The sequence below is a fragment of the Pelecanus crispus genome, chromosome 3, assembly GCF_030463565.1.
Source record: "Pelecanus crispus isolate bPelCri1 chromosome 3, bPelCri1.pri, whole genome shotgun sequence".
Taxonomy (NCBI): domain Eukaryota; kingdom Metazoa; phylum Chordata; class Aves; order Pelecaniformes; family Pelecanidae; genus Pelecanus; species Pelecanus crispus.
The window spans coordinates 131,896,975-131,920,943 of record NC_134645.1 but is presented as its reverse complement, the minus strand read 5'-3'; positions in this window follow the sequence as shown (position 1 = coordinate 131,920,943).

Here is a 23,969-nt window from a genome sequence, read left to right as displayed (position 1 = left end):
TTATCGGGGTCTGGGGTCTTCGCAGAGGGCGTAGAAAGCCCACGTCTGAACATGGGATTAAAGACATGGATTTGATTCCTGGGGTTGCTTCTCGCCTTTTTGGATACAAGGGAAGGGAAAGAGCAGGACGAGGATCCCCAGCCTCCTCCCTTTGGACTTTTGGGATTAGGGGTTTTGGGCTTTGTACCCCTGTGCTCCCCTTGCTGACTGTGCCTCCCCCAAAACATGGAGCCCCAAAAGCTGTCACAGAGGATGAGCCATCTCAGATGGAGGGACCTGTCCATGGACCACTCCACGTGTGGAGACACGTGGGGTCCTGACCTCCCCCCACCTCTGCAGGCAGGGTTGGGGAAGGGCTAGGGGTGCTGAAGGGTGCAGGGCTCCAACCCAAGGGACCTGGAGGTGCCCCAAAGAGGTCAGAGCTTTGGCTGCAAATGCTCCCAATGTCCCAGTGCTGGCAGCGCTGGATGGGGAAGACTGGCCAGGCAGGACCTTCCTGACGTTTGGCATTGCCCACAGGGCCACCAGCTCACATTGGTTTCTGATCCCTGGACAGGACTTTCAGCATGGTCACGTGCAAAGCTCAGCTCACGCTGCTGTAAAATTCGGGGTTAAGTTGCTCTCAGCTACAAGAGGCCAAATCTCAGGCTCTGGGTGCTGCTCCCCAACCAGCTGTGCACGCACAGGGGTGCAGGGCTGTGGGGAACCTCTTCCCCCTCTCAAGCCCAAACCAGTGTCCCCTGGCTCCATGGCAGCTCCTGTCCAGGCTCTGGCTTGCCATGTCCCTGTCACCTGCTCCCATCCCATGTCCCCTTCAGGCTTCTCTGATGGCTTGTGGTGGGGTTGTGTCTGATGGTGGGATGTCTGCTCACATCCCGGAGGAGAGGCTGTGTCATGCAGGCTTCTCGCTGGGCTCCTTGGAGCACGCAGCCCTGCGGGGCTGCCCAGGGCTCTCCTGCTCTCCTTGGGAAAGTCACACCAAAAGTCATTCTCCATGATCCCGCAGGGACCAGTGTGTCCACAATGCCCCAGGGAGCCAACGCTGCAGCTGGAGATGTTGTAAATCAGGGGGAGGAGGCTGTAGCTGTCACCACTCTGAGGGGTGGAGGGTATTTTTAGCAGCTTAACTCTGCAGGCTTGTGGTGGCATTGCCCAGGGTGCTTGCACCACGCTCGTCCCTCCCAGGGACAGTGGGGCAGAGGTGCAGGCTTGGGGCTGGATGCGTCCAAGCGTGCACCATGTGCCATGGGGTCGGCTGGGACATCGGGGACTGTGTTGGTGGTGGTTCTGACACTGGAAAATGTTCAGGAGAGGACCCTGCTCCAGGAGGCCCTTCAGGTGTCCTTCACACATGGTGTAACCCCAACAAGGGTGCTGGGCTTGTAGGCACCCAGCTCGAGGACCCTCACGCAGAGTCCTGAGAGCTCCTTGGGACTGAGAGCCGATGCAAGCTTTCCCCACGCGCCCTTCCTGCAGAGTGCTTAAAGACACGAAATCAGGATCCTGTCTTTAACAGCAGCCCTGAGCAGGTACTTGGAAGACATTAAAAAACCCAGTGCAAGTGAAAGGAAACCCTAACCCTGGCCAAAACCCTCTCCATCCCCTGAAAATGCCCAAACCCACCCATGGCCCTCAGCGTGTCGCAGCACTAACAAACCCCTCTGATCGGAGTGTCCTGCCCAGCCCTGCACCATCCCTCAGCAACAAATGTCCCGGGTGTTCTGTAGCATCTCCTGCTGAGCCTGTGCTCCTGATGCTGCCATTCCCCACGTCCTTCATCCCCGATGGAAAACCATCTGCAGGGGTCATGTGCTGCCGCAGAGGGGGAGCTGATGGCTGCGGCTTCAGGCTGCGGGCTTTGCTTCTCCCCAGGTGCCTGGCAAGCACGATGGCAAGCTGGGACATGCCAAGGAGGGTGCAGAAGATCACTGGTTTCACCAAGTGAAGCGGCCAGCCATCTGCAAGAGCAAGGACCGATGTCATCCCCGGCTCACAGCCGATGGGACAGGGAGAAGGGCACCAGGGAAGTCCCCATTTCTGTCCCCAGCGCTGTCATCGATCGCCTGCACAACTGTGGAAGAGATGGAGAGCATCAGCCTCCCCCTCCACTGACCGCAACCTATCTCTGGGGGCCTCGCAAATGGAAAACATCAATATTTGATGGCTCCTGTCAGCTGCTTTGCTCTCAAGGTGAAGGAGAGCAGACCCCTGTGTCTGCTCTGCCTGCGTCTGCGCGGTGCTGGGACGTCACAGAGGGGCCAGCGCCGTGTCCCTGCATGCCAGAAGCTGGCCCCTCCCCACAAAAAACACCACCTCAGCTCCTACAGAGCTGCCATCTGCCCCATCCATCCAGGTGGGATGCAGCAAGGGGGCTGCGATGGGGTGCGGGACCACCAGCCTGGCTGAAAACCTCTCCTCCCTGCCCCATGGGGCAAGAGCCATCATGTCTTCTGACGGTGACTATCTGAGATGGGTCTGGGAAAACCCTGCGGTATCTGCCTCTGATGGCAAATAGTTTCACCTAAATTGGGCATGGGGCTTGGTTTCAGGAGAAGCCAAGCGCGCCGCCGCATTGCGATGCCATTTTGGCAGAAATGTGGGCTTTTTTGTGCATTAGGTTGTTCCCCTTAAAATAGCAGTTTGGAGTTTATTCTTCAGATCCCTGTTCATCAAAACAATAAAGAAAGAAAGGGAGGGCAATTAAGCTGGAGTTAAAGTCCACTGGTGCATCACCAGCATTATCAGCCTGTATCAGAGGAGGGAGCTGGAGCCGGTCCGGGCTTTAATCAGCATCCGACTGGCAAAGTTGGTGCTGGGCTTCATCCCGGTGGGGATGCTCCTTCTGCCAGCCGAAGCACGGCCTGGTCCTCACCATCCGAAGCTGGCCAGATGTTGCTTCCATCCTTCAAATGTGCTGCTTGAGCCCCAAAAGTGGTTCTGGAGGAGTCATGGGGGGCAGCTGGAGGATGGGGGTGCAGCGTCTGTCTTCTCATCCCTACTAGCTCTCATCTGCTGGATGCATGGCAAAGGGAGCTGCCTGCAACACGACAATCCACGGGGCTCAGGAGCCAGCAGCAGTGCAGGCAGGGCTGGGTTGGGCAGCGCACGGCAAGGGCAGCTCGTGGCGCAAGGCACATAGGGCAGAGCCACACGGGTGATGGAGCAGATGGAGGATGCGATTTTTGGGAAGAGGTGAGGAAGCCACTGTGGCAGCTGCTGGTGCCGGGGGGCAGAGTCACCCACAGCTGGGGACGGGGGCTCCTGCCCATGGGGGGACCCTGTGGGGTCCAGGCTTGCCTTGGGGAATCGGGGTGGAGGGGACGGAGCGAGGCTGGGAGGGTGCCAAGGTCTCCTGCAGCCTCAGTGGGGCCAGGCTGGCCAGATCCAGCAGGACATTAGCCAGGATATGGCTTTTCCACATTAATTTGCAAGGTTTTCTGTGAAGCAGAAACCTGCTGTGAAAAAAAGATAATAATTAAGAAGTAAAATGTCTTCAAAGCATCATATGCCTGCAGGACCCTGAAGCTGGAGAAAAGGAGCACGAAGCTCACACAGACGCTGTTGTCGCTTCATCTCTTCCTCGTCTGCAGCCCCAAACCCCTGCAAGACCTCTCTCCCTGCCCAGGACCCGACGCAGATTCTCACGTGGATCCGTGAGATGCATCACCTGCAAGAACGGATATTTTATCTGCAAGGATGAACATAAAGGGAGATGAAACCTCCAGGCTCCGAGGGGAAATAGCTTATTTTCAAGAAAGCTGTTTCCCTGGTCCCCAGGCACCAAAACTCTCCCGAGGGAGATGGGCACCTCTCGCAGTAGGTGAGTTCGATGCAGGATCAAGGCACTGCCAGGCTGCATCACCAGCAGCAAGAAACCCACAGCAGACTTGTTTGCTCACAAGCAGGATGCTCGCTACCTGCTGGGAGCTGCCTTTGTGTGGTTATTTGTGTAATTAGAGAGGTAAAAACACAAAATTACAGTGTAAGCTTTGTGGGCGTGCTAAGAAAATGTGGATTAGAAAAGCTGGTAATGAAATACACGGGGAGAGCGGGCAGGAGATTAGCCACGAGCAGTCCCCCCATCTCCCACATACTGCCCAGGAAAGCATCGTGCCACCAATGCTATAACCCTGCTATTTCTGAGCCAGGGTCTGGTTTTGGCTGCGCCGACCAGCTCCATGCAACCTGCTCCCTTTCTGCCTCCCAATGCTTTCCCAGGGCTGGTTACGACACCCCCAGCACGTCCCTCCAAGATGAGCTATGGGCCCACGGTCCTTTTTCCATCAGAGAAATACCTTGATAAAGCAGCTTTATCAAGGGGAAGGAGAGATGGAGAGACTGGTGGTGGGACAGAGTCCAGCATCCGCCTCTTGAGCCTCGCCGGGCTCATCCTGCAGTGATGTACATCACCTGTACATCCGTCTGCGCCAGCTCTGCCAAGGGGGGACCCCTGAGGATGGGCTGGAAAGGTCTCAGCCAGATGGCCGGGAAGCCCCCACACAGCTGAAGAGCTCCATCCCTGCGGCCAACACCCTGATTTTGGCTGATGTGCAAAAGCTACCCTGGTCCCCGCTGAGGTCCTCACCACTGTCACGAGGCTGGGATGGAGCCTGAGCCCATCAGGGCTTGTTAGCGCCGGCGCAGCCCATCCCCAGCCCCTCTGGGCTCCTCTCTGCTGGTCTCAGAGGGGTTTGTAACCACGGGCACCGTGCACAGCCCTGGGTAATGAGCTGGGCTGGGACCACAGCCCTGGGAAGGGCAGGCTCTGCAGGGCACAGCTCAGGGTCCCCATCGTCCCTGGGGACCGTGACCCCAAGGCTGCAGGATGCATGCTGCTGCCTGTCGGGTTGGGTTGTGCGCATTGCCCAGGGAAGCAGTGGTTTCGGGAATGCGCTGTTCCCTTCCTCCCCGCGCTTGTCAGAGTTTATTTTTACTCTTCGGTGGAAATTGGATTTTCTCTGATTTCATTCCTGCTGTCATATCAGGCGCTTGTGGCTTTCATGCCTTTCTCTGCTCCCCGATGCTTTTCTGTTCTTGCTTCAAACAACTCTTGGTGCGCCAGCTGAGAGCTCAGTCGTCTTCATGTCTTTTATTCCCCTGCACTCACTGCCAGGGCCAGCGCAGATGCTCTGAGATCCCACACCAGTTCACCGGTGCCTTTGCTCCGATTGCTTCCAGAGGTCCAGAAAATATGACCTGCAACAGCAGTCAGGAGGAATGGGAATCGCTTTAGTGTAGGGAAGAGGCGGTGCCAGGAAGACCTGACCTTGGTTTTCAAATGCAAAAAATATGTCTGCAAATAGGAAGGGACTATCTTGTCTCCAGTGTTCTGGTGGCCAGCAAAAAAATCCCATGCTCAAAATGCAGCAAGGGAGGTGAAAGTTAAGGAAAATCTTTCTAGAAAAAAGAGCAAACTGCTGGTCTGGACCATCCAAGCTCAGTGAAGGGAGATTTTCAAGAACAAGTTAGCAAGGATGCATTAGGGACTGCTCAGGACAGGCAGAAGGTTTTGCCTGAGGGCAGGAGATCCCAGTTTTACGTCCTCTCTGACACCACAGACCACTTAGCCCCCTTGGAAGCAGAGTCCCAAGTCCCCATTGATGTGTTGAGACCCAACAGCAGCTCACAAGCCAACAAAAGTTCAGCTGAGTGTGGACTGAGCCTTGCTCTCCATCCTCTGCCTGCCCCTTCCTTGCTCAAGGCTGTGTGGCATTAGCTCTGGGCTTGGGCGGTGGCTTGGGTCACTCTTTTGCAGCCATCACTGGGGCTACACCCATCATCTTACATAGCCTGGTGACCACCAGTGGTGTTACACTTGGGTCACTCTTTTGCAGCCATCGCTGGGGCTACACCCATCATCTTACATAGCCTGGTGACCACCAGTGGTGTTACGCTTGGGTCACTCTTTTGCAGCCATCGCTGGGGCTACACCCATCATCTTACATAGCCTGGTGACCACCAGTGGTGTTACAGTGTGCTCCACTACCTCTTGAAGACCCAACCTGATCTTCTCAGTATTACACATAGGCCCACTAAGCAGTTACACCAGCACCCAGCTACTGAGTGAACTTGCAGGCACAGCCCTCGTACAAGAGACTGTCCTCCCGACCCACCACTCACCCCACTCTCCTCAACGCCGCCTCTGGGTTGGGTTTGCTTGAAGAGGTCCCACCCGGATGGACCCAATGCACTGATCCCAGTGCCTGGTGTTCCTCATAAATGTATTTCCTGGGAAAGTCCAGGCCTGCAAGCCATGTCTTGAGCTTGGCCATTCCTCAGCATGGTAGCCTCCCCACCCAGCTTCACCCATCTCCACTGAAGCTGCTCACCCTCCCACCCATTGCAAGTCCCTGGAGAAGAGCAGGAATTCCTAGGTGCGATGAGATAAATTTGTTGTGCCTTGATGAACTAAGATGAGCTGCTCTTTGGAAATGCCCTTTGAGCAGAAGGAGAGTGTGAACAGCCTCTCATGATGTTAGGGACTCAGGTCAGTCACCCAAACATAGGTGGCCAGATCTACCTGACGTACCCACGGGACCTGGGAGGGTGCTCAAGACATCCCGATGGACTGGCTGAGATGGCAAAAGATTCATGAGAGATCCATGGCTTTCTGGGCTAGCAGATGGGACCTGAGGGCATCATGAATGGCACTAGATGCCTACCCATGGGCATCTGGATCACAGCCCTGGTATCAGGGGTATAAATCCCTACTTTTGGTCTGAACATGCTCCCTTGAGTTCTCCAGCTCCTAGCTCAGACACATGCAAGATGTTTTGGGAAACTACAACTGCCTTCATCTTCAGGTGCTCAAATCCAGACAGCAGAAAGAGCAAAAAGACTCTTTGAAAAGCAGGTGCTCTTGAGACATCCCCAAGTGGGCACCGCTGAGCCCATGCCACCTCCAGCTGACCTTGGCCTTGCTCCGAGCTGCATGGCCTGCAGACCTGGAGCAAAGCCGCAGAGATGAGTGCATCTCTCATCCCATTTTGCCAGGCATCGTGGTTTGCATTTCAACTTGGTGCTTTGCTCCTCTGGCCTCCTGGAAAGCAACCTCCAGTTGCGCCCTATGATTCACACTGCATCCTTGAATAATCCCTCTCGTCTTCATTTTTTCCCCCTTTTTGTAAAGGAAAAAACCCAAATGTTTTTATTTCCTCTTGGCAGACTGTGGCTCGCAGCCTCAGGCCTCAGCAGGACAAGTCAATTATAGATTTCAATTCCATATTTCCCTGGACGCCCGTGCCCATGACTCACCTGTGACGCCTCTTGCCCTTTTGCTGCTCAGAATACAAATGCCAGAAGTGTCCAGGGTGCCGCAGGAAGCCATGCCTGGTTTTTGGCTGGAGTTACCCAGCTTATGCATGACTTTCTCTCAGTGCCTGCAAGAGGCAAGGAGTCCCTCTCTTCCCAGCCCAATAATCATCCCCTTCTCTCTGCTCTTTCCCAGACTTTTTAGTGCAATCCTTGGCTGCCCGAGCAAGGATGAACCGCTGCCAACTGCATGGACCGCTGCCTGGTTTCAGACCAGTTGGGAGAGAGATGAATTGGGGCTTTGCCCTTCATACCCACGTGCAGTTAAATACCCGGTGTCGGCTGATGCCAGCACCGGATGGCATGAACCATGGCAGCCAGAAGCCGCTGTGTTCCTGGCAAGGGCTCTCACGTAGCCAGGGTGAGAGAAGGGACGTGATCTGGGTCACAGCATCCCGTGGATGAGCCATCTGGATTACTGAGCGGGACACAGGAAGGGGTTGGATCCAGCTCTGCCTGTGGCTGTGGTCCTGGGACATGGCCTCCGAAGCTGGAGGCAAAGCAGTGGGTGGCCTGTCCGGCGCAGACAGAGAGAGTAACGGGGCAGCCCTCAGCTGGAAAGGAGAAAATGGGGATTTTAGTAGAGCAGCTCCATCCTTTCATCCTTCCCAGCAGCTGTGGGGACACGGCAGTCCCAAAGGCCAAGCCATGACCATAATCTGGCTGATCCTAGAAGAGGTGATGCTTGCTGGCTCCAGGACCAGAGATGCTGGTGGCCAGATGGTGTGTCCCGTGATGTTTGTTTCTCCCCTGCTTCGCTCCAAGGTCCTGCTCCCCACAGTTGCCCACACCACATGCAGCTCCAGATCCTATGCTCTCTGGCAGCCCAGGCATCCTCAGCTCTCAGGAAAAAAAGTCCTTTTAGGAAAACCCAAAAGAGAGCCTGAGCAATGGTCCCAGAGCGGTGGCCCCCACTCCAGCTTTGGGGAAGGGATGATTTCAGCTCAGCCCCTGGGCCGGATGCTTCCCCAGGGGACTTTCTTGGAGACCTGTGGGGAAGGAGAAGAGGACTTCTGCCCTCTGAAACCTCCACCTGGGCTTTCCCCCTTCACAAGGGCTCTCCGGGGTCCATTGCACTCTCTTTCCTCCTGGGATTTCCCTCTTCTCTGCAGAACATCCAGCACTTGGAAGCTCCCATGAGCAGAAGGTTTCATCTCTCCATCACCAGAGCTCTTTCCAGCCCTGGCAGTACCCATCCCAGACCTGGCAGCGAACATCCCAGCCCTGGCAGTGCCCATCCCATCCCTGGAAGCGCCCATCCCAGCCATGGCAGTACCCATCCCAGACCTGCCAGTGCCCATCCCATCCCTGGCAGTGCCCATCCCATGCACCTTCCTCCAAAGGCTCCCTTATAAAACACATCTGGGGCCAGAGCCATGGAGAGGGCTTGGTTGAGAAAACTCCAGGAAGGGAGTTGAAACCCCAGGTTGTCGTGACAACAAACAAAATTATTTGAGAAACAGGATTAAAACATCTGGCTCCACAAGCAGCACAATGCATTTCACTGCTGGGTTTTAGGGGAAGGGGCTGCAGCTCCTCCTAGGCACTTCTCCAGCCATGGTGGGTCAGGGTGGGCTTCACTCCTACAGCTGCTCTCCCCGGTATCTCCTGGGAGGACAAAGAGATCCCTCTGGTGGGACCTCTGCTTCCCCAGAGATAACCGGGATGGGCTTGGCTGTAAGGAGCAACCAGTGTCATCCCATTTTTATGGCACTGCCCCATACGCCAACTCTCCTTCATGTCTCTTCTCTCCTGTCCCCTCATCGCCCTCAGCCTCATAAGGGAGCGGCAGCGTGACCAGGATGATGCTCTTCTTCCACGCTGTGAGCCGGGAGCAGCTCAAGGTGGTCTCACTTGGCTTATGGGTGGCAGGAGTTTGTAGGGTGTCCGGATAGCAAAGGAGGGCTCCTCACATCTTTCCAGCCACCACTGACCAGCAAATGCCAGCCTGGGATGCAGGAGGGGTGCCATGCTCCTTCACTGTCCTTCTCTTAGCAAAACAACCTCTCCAGCCCATCTGAGCCAGCCTTCCTCCACGTGCTTCCTCGTGCTCTCATTAGGCTGGATCCTTCCCTGGCCATCCCGCAGCAGTCCTGGTCAGAGCCAGCACCACGGGCGCTGCCGGGGTCTGGCACGGCGCGACCGTTCACCCCTTACATCCTTCTCGTACATAACCCAGGACTTTTCCCAAAGCGCAGAGATCTTTCCCAAAGCGCCGGGCGGGTGCCAGCAGCAACTCCTCGCCTGAGCCGGGCTCCCAGCAGGTGCCGAAAGCCTGTGCACTGTGCGCTTGGCAGGGGAACGGGACGTTGGCAGCATCTCGCAGCTTGGCTCGACCCCAGCCAGCCAAACAGCCCTGTTGTTATTGCAGCTTGCTGTGCTTTACGTAAGCCTGGCACGGTCCTGGAGAAATCTTCCTGGGGTGGGGAGGCAGTGGGGAGGCAGAGGGACTTGCAAGCACGAGGGCAGACCCCGGAACACCCCAAGGTTGCTGTACCTCGCTGAATCGCACGCATTTGGGGGTACTGCTGCTATGTTAGAGGTCCTGGGGAGGGAGAAGACGCTGCTCTGGAGCGCACGTGCAGCCCTTGAATGATGTGGGGAGCACAGGGCTGAGGGGGCACAGCGGCTGCCCCCACCCTGAGCAGGCACAAGGGATGGCAGCCCCCCCGGAGCCAAGATCTGGGGGTACACCTACAGCAGGCTGTAACCACAGCCAAACCCAAGCAACGCCTCCTGCTCACCCGGGACATGCCTGGCTCCATCCCACCCCAGGGCAGGTTGCATGGGCTGGCGCAGTGTGCAAGGCAGCTTCAGATGGGTGCTCGGGGCTGGGGGACAGGACATGCCACCACTTATTTCATGAGCAGAAATGATTTCGTTCTGGCTGTGCTTGTGGTGCACTGCACGGGGGTGTCCGGACCCCATGCCCACGTTAGCTGCATGCACAGGGCATGCAGGCACGTGGGGTGGGCATGGGCACGGGCAGCTCCACGCTGGGCACCAGCCTCTCCCAAATCCCAGCAGTGGGAAGCAAGAAGCATCCCTGAGAGATGTCGGTCTGCAAGAGGTAACCCAAGCTGTGCCAACCCTTCTGCGTCCTTTTCTGGCTGTGCACATCACACGGCGAGATACCGGGCTTGGGTTTTCGGACTGAGGAATCCAGATAAGGTGTTTTGGTCCTGAAAACCATGCCGCTGTGTTTTGGGCTGGGAAGGCTGCTTCCACGCAGCCTGCGATGCCGCGAAGGCGAAAACAAGCCACCCCTACGCCGGGTTTATCGGCCGCTTGCAAAGCTCTCCCTTGGCGTGTTTCCGAGTGCAGGGTTGTTGCCTTTGTGTGTCACTTAAAATCAGAACAAATGCTGGGTTTTCGTTGTTTTGACTGCATTGGTCTATATTTACATTGCTTTCAGTTTATTAGCATTCTTGATTCTGTCTTTCTGTGACAGCAAAAGTATGTACTTCAAATGAATCACAACATACATTTGGGAAAGTTTTCTGGTGGCTTCCAGTTTTCCGTTGGTTTGATCTCGTGTCTCGGCCCATCAGAGTGTGTGCTCTTAAAAAAGCACTCGCGAAAGAGGATTCCTCTGCTCGCCAGCCCTGCCAGAGCACGGGACGTGAAAAAGCTTCAGATCAGCTCTGACGAGTCCTCCCTCACCCCATTTTAAGCTGAATCATAGAATAACTTCGGTTTGCTTGATCTACTTAAATAATGATAGCCTTGTCGTTTCTGCACCCAGCTAAGGGCTTTACATCTATTTGAAGCCCAGCAGCTTGCCTCCTTCCATCGGCTGGAGCGAGCAATCAGCTTCTCGGAGGGTGATTCATCTCACCCCACTTTAAACACGGTGCAGAGGATGTGCTGAATCACCGCGGAGCTCCTGACGGACGTGGGTTTGGGAGCTCTCCAAGAGGGCAATAACCTCCTGCAGAAGGGAAGATCTAAGTAGCTGCAGGCAGGTCCCGCGTTTCCCGGCACCGCTGGATCCAGATGACAACATCTGTCCAGGGTCTCCTTGTTGCTGCGGGATCTGGGCTGGGAAGGTTCACGGTGCCTGAAAGGCTGGGGTCGGCAGAGCAGCTCCACAATTTATCAGCAGAGCTCATAAATGAACGCTGAAGCGTGCAAGCTTGTGCCAGGAAAAAGTTTTGCCTGTCAAAGTATTAAAAAAAATGTTTCTTACATCTCTGTACTCCTCACCCATGTGGTCACCTTACCCCAGGGTGGGATCGAGCAGCCTTGACAAGACCCTCTGCCCATAAAAGCATCGCTGCAGAAGCCAGACCGGCATTGCTGGGCTGGAGCAGGGATCCGTGGGGTGGATTTGCCCCGTAACACCCCGCAAGCAGAGCTCTGCATTTCATCCAGGCCAGCTCTGCTCTCTCTTCCCTGGGAAACAGCTCGGGGAGGGCTCAAATCCCATGTGCTTTGGCACAGGACCTACCCAGGAGCGGGCAGCGATGGGGTCTGGCAGCATCCTGCAAAGAAATTCCTAGCAGGGACCCGGGGCTCTTTTTTAGGAGAAGATTTGCTGTGTGTAAACATGGAGGATTTGAGATTTCTGATAGACCTGCTGCTCATTCCCGACCCTCTTCCCTGCGAGGTTTCAGCCGTGCTAGAGGAGGTCAGTGCTTCCCTGGCGATGGTCTCCAGCTTCCCAGAGATCCTAAGGCAGAGCCAGTTTGCGTGGCAGGGTATTACCAGCATTCCACAGGACTGGGAGCAGGGCTGGCCTCCCTGGCCCCTGCCACGCCACTGGGAACCAGCTAATTCCCAGCGTGAGACCCCGAGAAGGACCTAAACAAAACCCTGGGTCTGAGGAACATCTGGGATGAAACCAATTTCCCGAGATTTCCATCACGATGCGGGTATTTCGGCGTGTGCTTTGGGACATCCATAAACTCCTGTCACTGGCAGTGCCCAGAGAGAGGGGTAGGGCTGTTCTGCTCCTGTCCTGATCCAGGGCTGTTCCCATTCTCCATGAACAGAGACAAGATCCTGGGCCAGATGAATTTTCGATCCCATCCAGTGCTACTGTCAGGAATCTTTTCCTTTCCGGTTACTTCTAGATGTCCATCATTAGGCTTCAGGGTTAACAGGTTCCCTTTTCAGCCGAGGCGGCCGCGGGCATCACCAGAGCAGGGGAGTGCGAGTCTCCTCTTGGCAGATGAGGGTGGCTGATTTGGGGGAGCAGCATGCCTGGCAGTTTGGGGTCTGTTCCCGAAAATTTGCTGCTTCCCCAAAGTAGCCGCTGGTTTGATCCGTGTGTTATTCCCAGTGCTTGGAAAGAAGAAATCCAGGCCCTAAATTACCAGAGTGATGCTTCCCTCCGCTGGTGCCGAGATCTGCTGGCCACGGCCCAAGGGCTGGCAAGCTCTGCCGGCCTCCAGCCCTGCGGGCAGAGAGCTCTGAGCTTGGCCAGGGCTCCCCGAAAACGCCGTGCACTGGGTGCTCGGGTGCTGCTGCTCGCCAGGGCTCGGGGAGAAGCTGGGCTGAATGGGAAAAGCAAGGGGAAAAAAAAAAAAAAAAATCCCCAGAAATGAAAAAACAACCCTGCTCCTCTCGCTGAGCCCGGGATCAGACCTCCGTGTTCCTGATGGGTGAATAACTTACAGCAAGAAGATGTATTTATAGCATCTAGCTCATGAGTTTTTAATTAAAATTCCATTTTCTTTTGCTCCAGATGGCACAAACAACCATTTTGGTGTTTTCATTGGGTTTTTAAGGGATCACGCGGCTCTTGCCGGGCTGAGTTTGTTTTGGGGGTGCGGGGAGGGGGTGCTTTGGGGGAGGGGGGGTGGTCCTCGTGTCCTGCACAGTGCATTGGCTGCCTTTACGGATTTGCTGGGGTGAAAGAGAAGGTGGCTCGCTCCCCCGCCTCACCTCTGCAGACAAGTGTCAGGTCCTTGGGGACTGCATCCATCCAGCAGCTCACAGGGCAGGAATGGCTTCACGTCAGAAAAAATCAGATCAGGAAACCGAGCCATTTACCGGAGCTAAATCGAGCTGGCTGGCGAGGCTGATGATGCATTAGGGAGCAGCAATGCCAGCGAGGCCGGGATGGGTGCGTGCTGCCAGCGCATGCTGTCGCTCCGGGGCGCGGGGCACCCCACCATCTCCACCGTGATGCCCAGAGCTGGGATGCAGTCAGACGTTTGCACAGCCCCTTTCCAGCTGCCCCGGAGGACACTGGGGACACCCCTTTCGCCCAACCTGCAGCACCCAACGATCCCAGCAAGCCTGGAGCAGCCTCCCTGGGTATATTAAGCTCCTCTCCGAAACCTGGGGACGATGGACTGCTCAGAGCCCCTCTCTCTCGTTGGTGTGGGAGAAGCACCAGCCCCAGCCCAAAGCGGGTTAGGAAGCACCAAGAGGACTTTGCATCTTGTTCCTGCCGTGCGACTGCTTTCTGCATGAACGACAGAGATGTACCATGGAAACCTTGCGGCTCAGTGGCCCCTATAAAGATATCCAAGCCCTGTATTTTGTTAGCAAACGCACCCGGTCATACAACATGGAGCATGGTGTAGCCACGGCTCCTGGGACCTCCGTGTGAACCCCAGCAGCAGGAACGGGCAAAAATAGAGCAGCAGCAGCTCTGCAGATGATGGAGTGGGGCTGTACAGCCTTTCACCTTGGGGAATAAAGCAGAATGCACTAGGTGAGGTGTAGGAGCCTGGATCTGACGGTCCCATCTAGCTTCAGAGCCTCATCTCCTGCACAGGATACCCCAGATTATGTCAGTGGTCAAAGCATCCAAGAAAGAAAGCAAAGGAAACCCAAGAAAGTCAGACCCAAGGCCTGGGTTAGGCCTGGGCTGTGCAGGAGGGGAAGACTGGGGCAGACCGCAGGATCCAGCAGTCTTGGCACTCGGAGAGCAGGACCAGCCCGTCCTGAGGGCCTGGCTCCAATGCTCTGCTTGTGCCATCGTTTGCCAAGTTCATTTCAGCACTGCCAGTGGGAGATGTACAAGGGACCATTCCTCTGCCCTGGGGTCTCACAGGACCCTTGGGTATTGTTCTGCCTGGAAAAACCCTCCCATCCCATCCCAACACATCCCATCCCAACTCATCCCATCCCATTGCAACACATCCTATCCCAACTCATCACATCCCAACACATCCCATCCCATTGCAACATATCCCAACTCATCCCATCCCATTGCAACATGTCCCATCCCAACTCATCCCATCCCATTGCAACACATCCTATCCCAACACATCCCATCCCATCCCATCCCATCCCATTGCAACATATCCCAACTCATCCCATCCCATTGCAACACGTCCCATCCCAACTCATCCCATCCCAACATATCCCATCCCAACTCATCCCATCCCATTGCAACACATCCCATCCCGATTCATCCCATCCCATCCCGATTCATCCCATCCCATCCCAACACATCCCACCCCAAAAGCTGTTGCTCTGCCAGCCGGCCCAGCCTCTGGTTTGCAGAGGAAGGTGGCTCACGGGACGTTCTCTGGCCACCCAGCTGCAGGAGAGGCAGGGAGGTGGCCAGGCGCTCAGTGTGAGCTGTCCCGTCACTGCCAGTCCCCACGCAGGAGACCCGGGGGTGCCCCCAGCCCCTGCCCAGGCTGCCCTGGGAGAATGAGAAGGGGGGACCTGTGGGGACAGGGTGCCCTGGGAGACCCAGGCTGAGCAGCCACCACCACAGATGTCCTTTCCATTGCACAGTCCCCAAAACAAACCCGTTTCCCTGAGTTCTGCTCGTAGAACTCCTGTCCCGAATCCCTGGTCCGTCTCCCGGGATGGGGTGGGAGCTGGTCCCAGAGGCATTGCTCTGCTTTCCTCCTGAGACATGGGGATGGGGAACCTGAGCGCTTTCCCCTCCCAGCCCCCCAAAACATCTCTCAGAGCAGTGGTGTAAAGCAAATTTCCACACACCTTGCCCAATGGCGGTGGCAGGGATGGCCGGGCACGGACCCCAGCCACGGGCAAGGAGGACGGCGCTGCCCAGAGGAGCCTTGGCAGCCCACCCCTTCCCCGCGGGACCCGGTGTCTGGCTGTCGGGGCAGAAATGCATTAGGATCCCGCAAAGACAAAATAAAAAGCCTTTGGGGAGTGACTCGGCAGCGCAGCCGGAAGAGAGACAGCACAGTTTGCTTTTTAGGAGGTCTTTTTGGTTTCTTTTTTTTAAATATTATTTTATTTTTGGCAGCTGTGATGGCAGCTGGGAGGGAGTAAATTGCCTTGCTCGAGCCTGGATGCATTTGTGGCTTTCAAGAGGCAGAAGTGGCCGGAGTTTGAGAGTCTCTGCGCTGCGGAGGGCATGAGTCACAGCCAGGCGGCGGGGCTGCGGCGCGGAGGGAGGGGAGAGGGAGCTGCTGCAAAGCCAGCAGGGTGCTGGGATGGATGGAGGAGCCGGGTGCTGGGATGGAGGAGCAGGGTGCTGGGATGGAGGAGCTGGGATGGAGGAGCAGGGATGGAGGAGCAGGGTGCTGGGATGGAGGAGCAGGGTGCTGGGATGGAAGAGCAAGAATGCTGGGATGGAGGAGCAGGGTGCTGGGATGGAGGAGCAGGGATGGAGGAGCAGGGATGGAGGAGCAGGGATGGAGGAGCAGGGTGCTGGGATGGAGGAGCAGGGACGGAGGAGCAGGGATGGAGGAGCAGGGTGCTGGGATGGAGGAGCAGGGATGGAGAAACAGGGTGCTGGGATGGAGGAGCAGGGATGGAGGAGCAGGGTGCTGGGATGGAGGAGCTGGGATGGAGGAGCAGGGATGGAGGAGCAGGAATGGAGGAGCAGGGTGCTGGGATGGAGGAGCTGGGATGGAGGAGCAGGGATGGAGGAGCAGGGTGCTGGGATGGAGGAGCAGGGTGCTGGGATGGAAGAGCAAGAATGCTGGGATGGAGAAGCAGGGTGCTGGGATGGAGGAGCTGGGATGGACGAACAGGGATGGAGGAGCAGGAATGGAGGAGCAGGGTGCTGGGATGGAGGAGCAGGGACGGAGGAGCAGGGATGGAGGAGCAGGGTGCTGGGATGGAGGAGCAGGGATGGAGAAACAGGGTGCTGGGATGGAGGAGCAGGGATGGAGGAGCAGGGTGCTGGGATGGAGGAGCTGGGATGGAGGAGCAGGGATGGAGGAGCAGGAATGGAGGAGCAGGGTGCTGGGATGGAGGAGCAGGGACGGAGGAGCAGGGATGGAGGAGCAGGGTGCTGGGATGGAGGAGCAGGGTGCTGGGATGGAAGAGCAAGAATGCTGGGATGGAGGAGCAGGGTGCTGGGATGGAGGAGCAGGGATGGAGGAGCAGGAATGGAGGAGCAGGGTGCTGGGATGGAGGAGCAGGGACGGAGGAGCAGGGATGGAAGAGCAAGAATGCTGGGATGGAGGAGCAGGGTGCTGGGATGGAGGAGCAGGGATGGACGAACAGGGATGGAGGAGCAGGAATGGAGGAGCAGGGTGCTGGGATGGAGGAGCAGGAATGCCGGGATGGAAGAGCAGGGATGGAGGAGCAGGGTGCTGGGATGGAGGAGCAGGAATGCCGGGATGGAGGAGCAGGGATGGAGGAGCAGGGTGCTGGGATGGAGGAGCAGGGTGCTGGGATGGAGGAGCTGGGATGGAGGAGCAGGGATGTAGGAAAAGAAATGCTGGAATGGAGGAGTGGCGATAGGGGAGCAGGAATGCTGGGATGAATGGGCAGGGTGCTGGGATGGAGGAAACAGGGATTGAGGAGCAGGGTGCTGAGATGGAGGAGCAGGAATGCTGGAATGGAGGAGCAGGGTGCTGGGATGGAGGAGCAGGGTGCTGGGATGGAGGAGTAGGGTGAGGGGATGGAGGAGCAGGAATGCTGGGATGGAGAAGCAGGGTGCTGGGATGGATTGCCAGGGTGCTTTGATGGAAGAGCAGGGATGGAGGAGCAGGGTGCTGGGATGGAGGAGCAGGAATGCTGGGATGGAGGAGCAGGGATGGAGGAGCAGTGTACTGGGATGGAGGAGAAGGTGGCAGGGATGGAGGAGCAGGATGCAGGGATGGAGGAGTGGCTGTCCGGACAATCCAAGGGCCCATTGCATGAGCCCTCACCAGTCTGATGCCAGAAAGGAAGGTACCTGCTCACACCCTGCGTGTCCTCGCTCCAGGCAGAGGGAGTCAGGCAGGGCCCATCTCTGCCTCCCTTCCTCGGGCCCCTTTTAACACCATCCTCTTCCTCTCAGTGGTATCTGGAGTGGCTGGGGGGGGGTCCACTGACCTGGGAAAGCATCCAGCACCTCTCCCCTCTCGCGGGACTGCTCTCCTTTTCCATTTTCTCTGGAAGCAGAGAGCTCAGTCACTTTCTGAAGCCGGACCTCACCCACCCAGGATCTCCAGCCCCGGGTCGGGCAGCAGGAAGGTGCTTCAACTCCCTGCCTGCACTTGGCAGCGGGATGAACCCCTCTGCCCACTGGCAGGGCGGTGGGGTGCGATGCGGTCTGCCCCACCTGTGCCTCCTGGGTGAGCCCCGGAGCAGCGCTGAGGGCCAGAGAGCCATGGCAGACAAACTCTGTGCATCCTTTGCAAGAGGCCAGTGAGCTGGGCTCCCCAGCCTGGGGCTGAAAACAGCTCAGTGCCGCTGCTTTCCCCCGTCTAAAGAGGTCCCAGAGCGGGAGAGAAGCTGCCTGCAGCTGAGAGCGATGACCAGGGATGCTCCTGGGGCTCATCTCGGGGGCTCAGCAGGGAGCAGCGAGCGTTTCAGGGAGTAGAAAGCTGCCAGATGCTCCCCAGAAGGAGAGGTCGCCTCTGCCTTTTCCCCAGCCCACCCGGGGCTGCGGTGGTGGGCGACGCGGCAGCTGCGGGCGACAGCTTGTGTTGCGCTCTGTTTGCTCACGCCTCGCGGCTCCGGCTGGCAAAGAGCAGAGCTTGTGCTGGGGAAGCGGCAGCACCCTGCCAGCCGCAGCACCCCGTGAGCCACAGCACCCTGCCAGCCGCAGCACCCCGTGAGCCACAGCACCCCATGAGCTGCAGCACCCCATGAGCTACAGCACCCTGCCAGCCACAGCACCCTGCCAGCCACAGCACCCGGTGAGCCACAGCACCCTGCCAGCCACAGCACCCCATGAACTGCAGCACCACATAAGCCGCTGCACCCCATGAGCTACAGCACCCTGCTAGCCACAGCACCCTGCTAGCCACAGCACCCTGCTAGCTGCAGCACCCTGTAAGCTACAGCACCCCATGAGCTGCAGCACCCCATGAGCTGCAGCACCCCATGAGCTACAGCATGCTGCCAGCCACAGCACCCCATGAGCCGCAGCACCCTGCCAGCCACAGCACCCTGCCAGCCGCAGCACCCCATGAGCTGCAGCACTCATGAGTTGCAGCACCCCGTGAGTTGCAGCACCCCATGAGCCGCAGCACCCCACCAGCCACAGCACCGGTGAGCAGGTGCTTGCGAAGCTCCTGTAAATTATTGCTCCAGCTCTAATTTCCAGATGCAAAGAGAAAGCAGCAGCACCCTGTGAGCTGCAGCACCCCATGAGCTGTAGCACCCCATGAGCTACAGCACCCTGCCAGCCACAGCACCCCATAAGCCACAGCACCCTGCCAGCCGCAGCACCCCATGAGCTACAGCACCCCATGAGCTGCAGCACCCCATGAGCCACAGCACCCCACCAGCCACAGCACCGGTGAGCAGGCACTTGCAAAGCTCCTGTAAATTATTGCTCCAGCTCTGATTTCCAGATGCAAAGGGAAAGCAGCAGCACCCTGTGAGCTGCAGCACCCCATGAGTTGCAGCACCCCGTGAACCGCAGCACCCCACCAGCCACAGCACTGGTGAGCAGGCGCTTGCGAAGCTCCTGTAAATGATCGTTCCAGCTCTAATTTCCAGATGCAAAGAGAAAGCCGAGGGTGACGCGGTCCCCTCTGGACACGAGGCTACAACCATCGCCCTCCCGGACAGCCAGAGCCTGGCAGAGGCTTTGCTCGTCCCCGGGGGCACGGTGACACTGGCAGGTCCCCACCACGTGCCCCCGCGATGCTGAACTGCTCTGTGCACTGGGATCTCTTTCTTCCTGCAGAAATCCTCCCAAACCTGAAAGCAAGCTTTCCCCAAAGTCATTTTGCTTTTTCTGGATGAGGAACCACCCTGCCTTTGGCCCAACCTGTTGGTGAAGTGCACGTGTGCTCGAAGGAACCGCGGATCTGGGAAGGGTGTTGCTGGGGGCACAGAAATCACAGCTCTGCCTCCTGCCTGATTATTATTTCAGCTTTTTACACCCTGCACCTCCTGCAAAGATCTTTGGGTTTTCCTCCTTTTTGCTTTGACTGGGTGCAAAACAGATGCAAGGCGTCTTCTGGACGGGCTCAGCGTGCCTCTGCCCCGTGGGCGAGCATGTCCCGGCTGCTGCAGCCCGGCCAGGCTGGCTCCCCCTCCCTCCTCCCCTGCCCCTCTGCCCTTTCTCGCCTGCACAACTTGAAAACAGAACCGAAATGGGGGGAGAAGAGCACAGCTGGGAGCCCAGGAGGGCAACCGTCACCTCCCGGCCCTGGGAAGGTCCCCTGGGAAGCGGATGCTGAGAGCTAATTTAGCGTGACCCCAGAGCATCCTCCCTCCCCGTGCCCTGCAGCGGAACAGCGGAGGCTGTGGCATTAAATAATCCCCGTCCCCGCGAGCCCTTTCGGCACCGCCGCCTGCCTTCAAGCCCCGTTGGGGCAGGATTTGTCCCCTCGCCTCCTGCTTCTGGAGATGCTGAGGAGCCGGGAAGCAGCAGGGACGCTGCCATGGCCGAGCTGTCAGGGCAGAGCCTGGGATCGATGCTGCGGCAGGAATGTCCTGGGGACCGGAGGGACCCGGGTGTCCTGCCGCGGTGACACATGTCACTGCTTGCCAGCAGCTCGCTTGAGGTGCCAGCACATGTGCAAAGCGCAATTGTTCCTCGTTTCGGGTGTCAGCGGCCGATGAAACGCGTCCCGGGCCCACACCGGCAAGCCAAGATCGTTTCCTTTTCCAGACGGCAGGATCCATTCCTGCTTCCGCGCTTGTGCGAGGCGTGCAAGCGTGCAGCCGTGCGCGTGTGCACGCGTGTGTGTGCGTGCGCGGTGCGCGGCAGGGGTGTGTGGGCACACGTGCGGGCGTCCATGCGGATGGAGGCGTGCTGGAGGGGCCGTGGGGCTGTCGTGCGACGTGGGAGCGTGTACGGGGGGGTCGTGTGCGTGTGTGTAAGTACGTGCATACATGTGACTGTATGTGAGCGTGTGCACGCATATGTGTGCATATGCACATGAGCGTGCAAGTGTGGGCAAGGGAGTGCGGATGCACATGGGTGCGTGTGTATGTGCACATATGCATATGAGTGTGCATGTGTGTGCAAGTCTGCATGGGTGTGTACATGGGTGCACATGAGCGTGTATGCATGTACATGTGCATATGTAAGGGTGTGTATGTGTGTGCATGAGCATGACGGTGTGTATGTGTGTGCATATGTGTGTGTCTGTGCGTATGTTTTTGCACAAGTGTGGCTGAGGGGTTGCACGCAGGCGGGTATGCGTGTGCCCGAGTGTGAACATGCATATGTGTGCACCTATGTGTGCATATGCACATGAGCGTGTGCATGTGTGTGTGTGTGTGCAACTGTGGGAGAGGGGGTGCACATAGGTGGGTGGTGAGTGTGCACATGTGCGCACCAATATAGAATCACAGAATCATCGAATCGTTTGGGTTGGAAAAGACCTTTAAGATCACCCAGTCCAACCATTAACCTAACACTGCCAAGTCCACCACTAAACCAATTCAGGGCAGAGGAAGAATTAATTTCATGTTTCCTGGCTTGGGGGCTGCATTGTTTTTTCATGAAAGTAAAACCAGGAATCACTAAGGTTGGAAAGGCCCTCTAAGATCATCAGCCCAACCAAGTAGCTAGCGATAGGACAAGAGGAAATGGGCTTAAGCTGCGCCAGGGGAGGTTTAGACTGGAAATTAGGAAAAATTTCTTTACGGAAAGGGTGGTCAGGCATTGGAACAGGCTGCCCAGAGAGGTGGTGGAGTCACCATCCCTGGAGGCGTTTAAAAAACGGGTAGATGTGGCACTTCGGGATATGGTTTAGTCTGGTCTACCCTTGATTAGTCTAGAGTGGGCTTGGTAGTGTAGGTTAATGGTTGGACTGGATGATCTTAAAGGTCTTTTCCAACCTAGATGATTCTATGATTCTATGATTCTATGATCAACCCAACACCCCCATGCCCACCAAACCATGTCCCCAAGTGCCACCTCTGCCCGTTTGTTGAACCCCTCCAGGGCTGGGGACTCCCCCACCTCTCTGGGCAGCCTGTTCCAATGCTTGACTGCTCTTTCCGTGAAGAAATTCCTCCCAATATCCAGTCTAAACCTCCCCTGGCACAGCTTGAGCCCATTTCCTCTCATCCTATCCCTTGTTCCTTGGGAGAAGAGCCCGACCCCCCTCCCTGCCCCCTCCTGTCAGGAGCTGCAGAGCGATCAGGTCTCCCCTCAGCCTCCTCTTCTCCAGGCTGAACACCCCCAGCTCCCTCAGCCGCTCCCCACCAGCCCTGTGCTCCAGACCCTTCCCCAGCTCCGCTGCCCTTCCCTGGACACGCCCCAGCACCCCAATGTCCTTCTTGTACCGAGGGGCCCAAAACTGGACACAGCATTCCAGGTGCGGCCTCACCAGCGCCGAGCACAGGGGGACGATCCCTGCCCTGCTCCTGCTGGCCACACTATTCCTGACACAAGCCAGGATGCTGTTGGCCTCCTTGGCCACCTGGGCACACTGCTGGCATAGGCACGAGTGTGCGCACGTGCGTGTGCCAGCATGGCCAGGGCGTACGCGGGTGTGTATGTGTGTGCACGAAGGTGAACAGGGGTACGTGCGCACCTATATGTGCGTGTGGTGGAGGGGTGCACACGGGTGGGTACCTGTGTGCCTGAGCGTGAGCGTGTGTGCGCCCTGGCAGAGGACCGGCCGTGTGTGTGCCGGTACCGGTGCAGGTGCAGGTGTGGGTGCTGGTGCCGGTACTGGTGCCAATGCGGGTGCAGCTGCAGGCGCCAGTACCGGTGCAGGTGCAGGTACTGGTGGACACTGGTGCCGGTACTGGTGCGGGTGCTGGTACCGGTGTGGGTGCGCGTACCAGTGGGCGCCAGAACTGGTGCGGATGCTGGTGCCAGTGCGGGTGTGCATGTGGGTGCAGGCGCTGGTACTTGTGCAGATGCGGGTGCAGTGGGTCCCGGAACCAGTGCGGGTACCAGTGCAAGTGTCAGTGCCCGTGCTGGTACCAGTGCAGGTGTGGGTGCCAGTGGGTGCCTGTGGGGGTGCAGGTGCTGGTGTGGGTGCCGGTACTGGTGCCAGTGCAGGTGTCAGTGTGGGTGTGGGTGTCAGTACTGGTGCCAGTGCCGGTGCGGGTGTGGCTGCAGGTGTTAGTACTAGTGTCGGTGTTGGTGTGGGTGCCGGTGCCACTACCGGTGCCAGGGCAGGTGTGGGTATCAGTGCTGGTGGGTGCAGGTGTCGGTGCCGGTACTGGTGCTGGTGAGGGTGCAGGTGTTGGTGCCGGTGGGTGCAGGTGCCAGTACTGTACAGGTGCGGGTGCCGGTGGGTGCGGGTGCTGGTACTGGTGTGGGTACTGGTGCAGTTGCCGGTGAGCGCCGGTGTGGGTGCCGGTGCCAGTGCTAGCGTGGGTGTCAGTGTGGGTGTGGGTGCCAGTGCTGGTTGGTGCAGGTGTCAGTACCAGTGCAGGTGTGGGTGTCAGTGCCAGTGGGTGCTGTTACGGGTCCGGGTGTTGGTGCTGGTGGGTGTGGGTGCTGGTGGTGGTGCAGGTGCGGGTGTCGTTACCGGTGCCAGTACCAGAGCTGGTGGGTGCCGGTACCAGTGCTGGTGCAGGTGTCAGTACTCATGCGGGGTGCCAGTGTGGGTGGATGCTGGTACCGGTACTGGTGTGGGTGTCAGTGCCGATGGGTGTGGGTGCTGGTACCGGGACAGGGACTGGTGCCAGTGTCAGTGTCGGTGGGTGCCGGCGCCAATAGGGTGCGGGTGGGGTTGCAGGTGCTGGTGCCCGTGGGTGCGGGTGCTGGTACCGGGACCGGTACCAGTGTGGGTGCCGGTGTCAGTGGGTGCCGGTACTGGTGCAGGTGCAGGTGTCGGTGCTGGTGGGTGTGGGTGCTGGTACCGGGACAGGGACTGGTGCCAGTGTCAGTGTCAGTGGGTGCCGGCGCCAATGGGGGTGTGGGGGTGGGGTTGCAGGTGCTGGTGCCGGTGGATGCGGGTGCTGGTACTGGGACCAGGACCGGTGTGGGTGCCAGTACTGGTACTGGTGCAGGTGCGGGTGTCGGTGCCGGTGGGTGCGGGTGCTGGTACCGGGACAGGGACTGGTGCCAGTGTCAGTGTCAGTGGGTGCCGGCGCCAATGGGGGTGTGGGGTGGGGTTGCAGGTGCTGGTGCCGGTGGGTGCGGGTGCTGGTACCAGGACCGGTACCAGTGTGGGTGCCAGTGTCAGTGGGTGCCGGTACTGGTGCAGGTGCAGGTGTCAGTGCCGGTGGGTGTGGGTGCTGGTACCGGGACCAGTACCAGCGTGGGTGCGGGTGTCAGTGGGTGCCGGTACTGGTACTGGTGCAGGTGTCAGTGCTGGTGGGCGCAGGTGCTGGTACCAGGACCGGGACCGGTGTCGGTGGGTGCTGGCACCAGTGGGGGTGCGGGGTGGGGTTTCAGG